The sequence below is a fragment of the Lagopus leucura genome, unplaced genomic scaffold, assembly GCF_019238085.1.
Source record: "Lagopus leucura isolate 7727_CA_CO unplaced genomic scaffold, USGS_WTPT01 Super-Scaffold_760, whole genome shotgun sequence".
Classification (NCBI taxonomy): Eukaryota; Metazoa; Chordata; class Aves; order Galliformes; family Phasianidae; genus Lagopus; species Lagopus leucura.
In genome coordinates this window covers 12,423,522-12,432,015 of record NW_024962257.1, presented here as the reverse complement: position 1 = coordinate 12,432,015, position 8,494 = coordinate 12,423,522, and positions in this window count along the sequence as shown.

Genomic DNA, 8,494 nt, shown 5'->3' with positions numbered 1-8,494 from the left:
TATGGCCAACACAACAAATTGGCGTTGGGTTAAAGCCATCTGAAAAGAGATGGCAAACTGCATGAAAAGAAGGGCTGTTCATACCAACCATGGCAACAAGCGGAGATTTCAGGCTGGGCTCTGAATCTGGTACTATTCAGTTTGAATTAGTAGCTTGTTAATTAATTATGTGCCTCTCCCCATGTAGGCTGGGTTCGTGGCAATGAACTTGCTCTAAGGACTCTGCTGCCAGGTAACAACAATACCTGGACAAGAGGTGATGGCCTCGAATTGCACCAGGGGAGGTTCAGGTTGGGCGTTAGGAAATGTTGCTGCTCAGAAAGAGCGGTGCTGCAGTGGCACTGCTGCACAGGAGTGATGGGGTCACCGTCCATGGAGGTGCTCCAGAACTGTGGGGATGTGGCACTGAGGGATGTGGGCATGGGGGGGTGGGCTGGGGTTGGAGCTGGGGATCTGAGAGGTCTTCTCCAACCTGAATGACTCTGGTTCTAAGAATGTGCTGGTGCTGGCTTCAGTATGCTTTGTGGTATTTTACACTATAAAGTCTTCCTGGAAGAGTTCCCCTTGCAAAATCCTCTATCTCATGCTGTCCTCAGCTGCTTTGGTAGTACGGATTGAAGATAATAGCTCTGTCCTGTTTTAGCACTTCAGCAATGTGAATGGACTTTCCTAGCTTCAATCCTTCCCTATTTGCTCTCTCTTAGAGGGTAATTTTACAAAGCTCACAAGCAAATTCCACCCAAGCATTTCAGGATGCCGTGCATGTCACTGAAAGCCATTGTAAAAATGTTGGGTCTTTTTTTATTTCACAAGAGCATTTCAGAGCTCTCAAACTCGTATCAGCCTGGGAAATTGCCCCAAATGAGCACCAGGCACCTTCTTGTATTGGAGAGCGCGTGGCCGCACGCGTTGGAAGATGAGCTGTTGAGTTCAGCGTAGGAAGCAAGCGGTGGCGTAGGGTGGCAGGGTGGGTTTGAGGAGTTAATCCTGCTGTCAGTAGAGGCAGGGTGGGTAACAGCAGGATGACGGAGTGGCAAATCGGAGGGTGAGGCGCCACGAAGGCTGAGTGCACAAACAGGATGGGAGCAGCACACAGGGAGCGCGCTGCAGGCTCACACGTGAAGGGCCGTCGGCTCCTGGTGCCGCCAACGAGGCGTTGGGCCTCGAGGAATGGGGTGACAATCAAGGACACAAAGCCCACACAAATTGCAGTGCACCTGGACTAAGGCACGGCGATGTGCGTGTGCACTGAAAGCACTTCCTGACCTTTGCTGGGACGGCGTTATCCCCTGGAGCACAGCATTTTATTACTCTTGCCTTCTACATAATTTATCATAGAAAAACATTATTTTGGCTGTAAAATTATTCGCCTTCGTTTTAAGCCCAGCAATAGTATTTAACTTTCTGATCCTTTTTGAAACTAATTTCCCCAGGCAAATTACATATTGTGCCGAGAGATTCCTTTGGCTTTAAATTTTCCTGCCATTAATGTCACAGGATGGGACATCACCGCTGAGAGGGCGATCGTTTTTTCTGATAACCTTGAAAGCAACAGAGAACCTCATCAAAGGTGCTCTCATATAGGTTTTCCAGTGGAAATTACCCCGGATTTTCCAGTGCTGGTTATCACACTCCCACAGTCGGCTTTGCTGCCCCTCTCCAATACCCTTTACCTGAGCTATAGGCAGTAATTACAATTATTTCTATGTTTGCCCGAACCCGTTACTGCTGTGCAAATCCGCAGCTAAAGGTGATTTCACAGAATCACAGAATGGCCAGGGTTGGAAGGGACCTCAAGGATCATGAAGCTCCAACCCCCCACCAATGCAGGGCCACCAACCTCCCCATTTCACAGCAGCCCAGGCTGCCCAGGGCCCCATCCAACCTGGCCTTGAACACCTCCACGGATGGACGGGGCATCACAGCCTCTCTGGGCAGCTGTTCCAGCACCTCACCACTCTCTCTGTAAAGAATTTCCCCCTGACATCCAACCTCAATCATCCCCCCCTCAACTTCAAACCATTTCCCCTTGTCCTGCTGTTATCCACCCTTTCCAAGAGTTTCTGCTGAAAATTTTCTACAGCTGAATCCTCCTTCTGTGTTTGGGAGGAATGCAGGGCTGAGTGGGCAGAACGGGGCTGGGTTTGGCTCTGCCACACATGGGGGAACTCAGGTGCTCAGGTCAGAGGGAAATGGGACACAGCCATGTGAATGTGTGAGAGCCAGGCGTTACCTGGGAAGCTCTCCAGAGGAAGCACGGCGCTGGAGAGGCAGTGGATGCTTTGAACTGGTTGTTGCCGTATCTGGAAGAAAAGAAACAACAAAACTGTGGATTTGGTTTGAGTCAAACTGAAATGAAAAAATCAGAGAGGAGAGAGCTGGTGAAGTGATGCCATTTGGTTTATTTGTCGTTGCTCGCTCCTTTTATTTGCCCGGCTCCAAAGCTGTTTGAAAACCTTGCTCACGCAGCGCAGAGACGAGTTGTTTGTCAGTGAGCAGATTAAAATGTGTCAGTGCTCCCCAAATTCCCAGAGATGGAACCTCAGGGGGTCTTCTGAATAATCACTGAACACCTGAACACGTGAGGGCTGTCTACCTGCAGGAAAGCACTTCTGTCTGCAGTGTGTTGTTGGCTAGAAAGAAGTGAAGAAAAGCATCAACCAATTCTTCAGTGCCCAAAAACTGCTGAGGAGGAGACCAGAGGTCATTCTCATTTTCCCTAGGAAATCCAGTTCCTGACTCTGGACCACAGAGAGGACCCAGAATCCTCTCTACCTCTCTAAGTTTTGGTCTAAAACATGGAAAGAACCTTTCTGCTAGAGGAAGAGCAGACCGGAGGAACAAACAGGCAGTTAATGTATTCACCTTGTCAACCCAGCTCCATGGGTTCCGTGCCTTGATGAATATTGAAGGATTTTATACAAATTGGAACTGGTTCAGCAGGACAGCCAGAGAGCCAGCCCAGGAAGGCTTCCTGGTCCTGGGGGGCCCGTCCCTCCATGACAGGAGAGCAGCTGGGCCAGGCTCGGAAGGCTGAGGCTCCCCAGAGTTCTGCACAGAGGTGACTCACGGCATGGCGGTGACACTAAGGGCTCAGGTGGAGTTTTCGTGGGACCATCCCATATTTTTTGCAGCAGAAAACCAGGGCTGTCAGCTAGAACACAAAGCGAGCAAGACTCTTTAGCAGGGTCTCTGCTGTGATAGGAGAAGGGGGAATGGTTTCAGCCTAGAAGAGGGGAGATTTATGCTGGGTAGAGGGAAGAAGCTCTCCACAATACGGGCGGTGAAGCACTGGCACAGGTTACGCAGAGAGGTGGTGGGGCCCCATCCCTGGAGACCCCCACGCTCAGGCTGGTGGGCTCTGAGCCCTGATGGAGCTGTGGGTGTCCAAATTCATTGCAGGGCAGTGGGTCTGGATGACCTTTAGTGACTCTTCCAACTCAAGGGATTCTGTGATTCTACGATTTCCATCTTGGACACTTGCATGGAAGCCACAGCACTGCTGCGAGCACAGCTACCAATCCACACAGAAACCTTTGCACAGGGAGGGAAAAGAGCCAAACTACGAGATTTAGAGAGATGAATTTACTTTCACTAAAGACATACGCAGTCTGCCCAAGTTGGTTAATAAACACTGGGATTGCACCTGATGGGGCTACGCTTAGTGGGGTAAGATGTGCTGAGCCCTTGATCCTGTCCTTGTAGAAGGGCTTGTGGAAAGGGCAGAGGAATGAAACAGGTGAGGAAGAATCTGAAGAGTCCTGTTAAGAAGTCAGGCAGTTTCCCAACCCCCCACGTTCATGGTATGTTAATGTGTCACTGCTCCAAGCGCTGTGCAGTGGATAGAAGAAAGAAGGGGCTGAGGCACCAGCTGGGTGGGAAAGGTGAAGTCTTCATGGCAGAGAACTTCCAAAATCATCCATCTTGAATGGCCAAGTGTACCTGGGGGCCCCTGCGTTTCACTGTGCTCGTGGAAGGGATCTGTCACTGTGGTAAGCATGGAAAAAAGGGTTCCGTGTCGTTATTTTGGCCCGGGAGGCTTCAGCCACACATAAACCACTAATTGCAACTGCTAAGAGGAAGCTGGCAGACATGGAACTTGCTGAGATTACACAGATTACTATTTTATGGACAGAAATACGATGTTCAGATGGATTGTGAAGCTGGGCGAGAGCTGGTGGCAGGCAGACAAAGCTGTAGTGTGGTGGAGCCCAAAGACAGATATTTTTCATAGCACTTTGACTTATTAAGTGACTTATTTTTTCAAAAAGCAAATGGACTATTGTCTCTCAGACAAAGTGCAAACCATGATTTCTGAGAGCAGCAACGCAGAATAAGAACCTAAAGACAGATTTATACACATTTTTCCTAACAGTTTGTTAGGCATGGCCAAATTACAGGCCAGCACCAGCCCAGAAGGGCTTCACATGTGGGATGTGAGGAGAAAGGACCACTCCTAGGGAAGGACTTGCTTGTGCTGGTGACAGAAGACCGCACAACACCCTGAGCTGTTTGCACTTCTGTGAGATCTGTACTTGTTAAACGGATGATTCCTCTGCGCTGGAATCACACCAGGGCTCTTGGCAGATGATGGGCAGAGTTCTGAGCAGCTCACAGTAATGCCCCGGTTTGCATCCCATCCCCACATGGCTCTATTAAACACTTGGATTTGATGTTATTGCTTTAAAATGATAAATGCCTACAGACAAGGATGGCATCTGGCTGATGCTTGGCAGCATGACGTTACTGGATGGCACCTGTGAAGCAGGGGTTGCCACCCGCAGATATTTTCTTCCACAGAAATGAAGGAGGCAGGCTTTGAGGTGTTAATTCCTTGGGCTGCAGAGCCTGACGGAGGGTTTGCAGAAGTGCACAGGGATGCAGCTACACACAAAGCAGCACGACGACTGCGGTCCTGGGGGTTACCACCGCTTCCTGAACACGACAAGAATTCACACATGCAATGAACATCAGGAGCCAGAAACAGTTAGATGGCATGAAGCTGCTCCACAGTCCTGTGAGCACAGGTGGTGTCCATGCGGATGGATGTGCTGGGGAAGATGGGCAGCACCTCCTTCAGCAGCTGGGAGGGGGGGAGGCAGTGGATGCTGGGCTTTCCATTTGCTGGGACAGCCCCACCGGGCAGCAAACACGGCAGGTAAGGCCACCAACTGCTGAGACAACATTGCCAGGAAAAGCAGACTCTGTTTCCCTCTGAGAACTGATGATACCACAGTGATTACAAGTTACAGAGCGGAGCTCCTCAGCAGTTATTCAGACATCATTAACTGTTTGGCTCTAAGGATCTGGGGTCACCTGCTGTAGAAATGATACTTCCCTGTTTTGGCTATGGGCAGGAAGATAGGATCGCGGGAACTGTGTGTTTAAGCAGCTTCGTTTTGGAGACAGGAAGTCTGGAAATGGGCTGCAGCAGTGCAGAGTTTATTATGCAATTTCTCTTGGATCCAGTCCCTGAATAAAGGGGTTATCCATTAAGCACCTGCTCCTGAGCACTGCCTGTGAGGTCCTTAGGAATCCATGCTTCATTCTCGGCTGAGGGAGCAGGGAGCCACGACTGGTAGTACTGGGTGTGAGTCTGCAGTGCCATGCTCTGCTGTACCTTTCTTCCCCTGAGTGCTCCTATTCTATTTGGGCAGCCTGTTGGGCAAGTAATCATTACACTATTTCTAGGGGTGGCTGTGGTTAAGGGTCAAGGCCTTCCCTTTCCTCCTGACATGTACACCACACTATTGTGATCCCATGGCAGGAGGCATCTGGGGCCACCCTAAGCAGACCTCAACACAGCAGCAATAGGATCCTCTCCCTCTTCTGCTGCCCTGGGATATGGGATTCCCTCCCTCCAAAGCACCTCCTTATGCTCCCCAGGACTCGCAGCCCCCTCTGACTTCATCTCTGTGGTATTTCTGTGAGGGTAAAGGAGCTCTCCCAGCTAAGGGGAGAGGACTCGCAGCCTGCTTCCACCTGCTCCCCATGCCCAGCACTGAGGTGGTAGCATTGCCCTGGCAGGCACACTGGTATGCAAGCTGCTCTTATGGTTGTGGTGGTGGTGGTGGTAGTGATGGCGGTGTCCGAGCCCTCTGCTCAGCAACTTTACAGCCAGATCTCTAGTACTGGTACAATAGCAGCACATAGCCCATAGCCAGGCAGCACAAATACCTTCCTGGAGGTAAGCTGTATGTCCACCCACACCTGTCCCCACTGAGTCCCCATCCTGACTTCATGCCAGGGCTGAAGAGTCGTTGCAGCAGCACAGAAGAGGGCTAGAGGGAAGCAGAGCGTCATGGGGATCTCCTGGGCTGCTCCAGCAAACCCTTTTTTTTATGAGGCCACAAGTGATATAATGGGCAAAGAAGGGGCACAAAGTCACCCAGCAGCAGCTCAGAATGCACTGACCACACTTTTAGAAATTTCAGGTAGTGGACAGCAAAGGGCACGGCTGTCTTTTGTTGTGCCTGATGGACAGGCTGGCCTGAATTCCATCCACCCACCTCCAGTAACAAAACACTGCTGGACGGGAGCTGTTGCAGATCTTCATTTCTGTGTATTAGGTGCACTACTCACCAAAGGGATGAAGTGTTCCTCTGGGGTTGTGTTGCTCCCATTTTTAAGATGACGGACAAGCAGACATTTTTCTACTCCTAGATTTGAAACAGCCAGGGCAGTAGCTGAGACCTGAAGCCAACAGCTCGTGTCCCATTCTGCTAACACAGACCATGCCCACCAGCAGCTAGCAGGCATCTGGAGCTTTCCACTCAAAGGACTGGTGCCCTGGTGCAGGACCGAGTTCAGAACCTGCGCTCTCACATCTAGTAGAACTGTGAGCCTCCAAAGCCCTGTCCCACATAGCCATAAAGCACATGGGAATGCTCTGCCTTTGAAGGAAACGTCGGTAAGGCAGGCAACCAGAGAGCACTGCCCGTGTAAGCGACGGGTGATAGGAGCAGAGGCCTGTGAGAGACTTCTGGTGTGACGATAATCAGACCTCATCTTGCACAGGAACCATGTAAATAAATACAGAATTTGCAAGTAAATGTAACGAAACGCATGTAAATGCAAAAGTAAATGTAATGAATACAAGTTGAGTCGTAAACAAAAGACAGACTTGCCCTTTGCTAAAGGTGTCATTATCCATCTCCTTTAAACCAATGTAGAGCTGTTGATTGATCTGTCCCAGCTTATGGATTTCATCAGCATCCTCAGCGCTGTGTCAGTGCCACCCTTCAGTCCGTCCTCCCCTGGTGTGTGGTCTTTGGGAACATGTGGATATATCGGTGTTGAGAACAGCTCTGAACATCTAGTTTGGGTATGAGGCGCTCTGCTGCTTTGGCACGGCACATCACCGGGGCTTATAGGACCTGCTTCTCAGGTTGGGAACCAGTATGGAAATCCGCTGAAGCACATGAGCTCCAGTCCTACAAACCTGTTTCGGCCAGGGAAGTCTGTCTAGACAGAATGCAGGTGCTTCTGAAGCCAGGAGCCTCCGCCGCCTGGCGCCATGGCTGCGGTGCCTGAGAGCAGCCCTGGTGCACGGCTGTGCCGCAGAGGACTGGGCACGTTGGATCCGCAGGGAGAAACCCCTCGGCGTGGCCACGGCTTCGTGCGGGCTGCTTAACCCACACCTGGAGCGGGTGCTCTGACAGGGCACGAGGGGCTGCCGCAGGGGATTCACCGCCCGGGCAGCAGGGAGGATAGGCCGGAGGAAGTCGGGTGCAGCGGGGGGACGGCGAGGACACGGCGCGGCCCCGGCCCTGCGGCCTCTGCGCCGTTTGAAGGCCGTGCGGGAGAGGCAGGGCGCAGCCGGGCACGGCCCCAACGGCCCGCACCGGGAGGAGCAGGCGGAGCCGCACCGCTGCGCGCGGGGGGCCGAGAGGGGCACGGAGGGCTGCTGCGCGGGGCCGAAGGGAACATTGAGGGGAAACGGGGCGGGGGTGGGTCGGGCCGACGGCGCGGAGGGACCGAGAGGGCACCGCGAGGGGAGCCGCCGCGGAACGGAGAAGGACCGCGGGCTTAGGACGCCGACGGTGACGCTGAGGGGGACCGTGAGGGACCGGGCGGCCGCGGCGGTGCCGAGCGACGGCGGGGTCAGACCGAGGTGAGCGGGGAGGGCGCGGAGGTGACGGACGGGCGTTACGAAGGGCCGAGGCCGCCCGCCCCGAGGACGCGGCGGAGCAACTGAGGACGAGCTCGGCTCTTTCCGGCGCCGCTCGCGCCTTTCCGGCGGCGGCGGGGGCGGGGGCGGGAGGCGTGCCCCGTGCGCGGTGACGCAGCGCGCAGTCCCCGCCCCGGCCCCGCCTCCATGGTCTCTGGAAAAGAGAAGAGAAAAAAAAAACTTTTTTTTTTAATTGAGGAATCAACAGCCGCCATCTTGTCGCGGAGCCGGAGCGCGGCGCGAGAGGAGCGGGGCCGGGCCGGGCCGGGCCGGGGCAGCGGGGGCCGCCCGCAGGGACACGGGGCAGCCGCGCGGAGCGCCGCC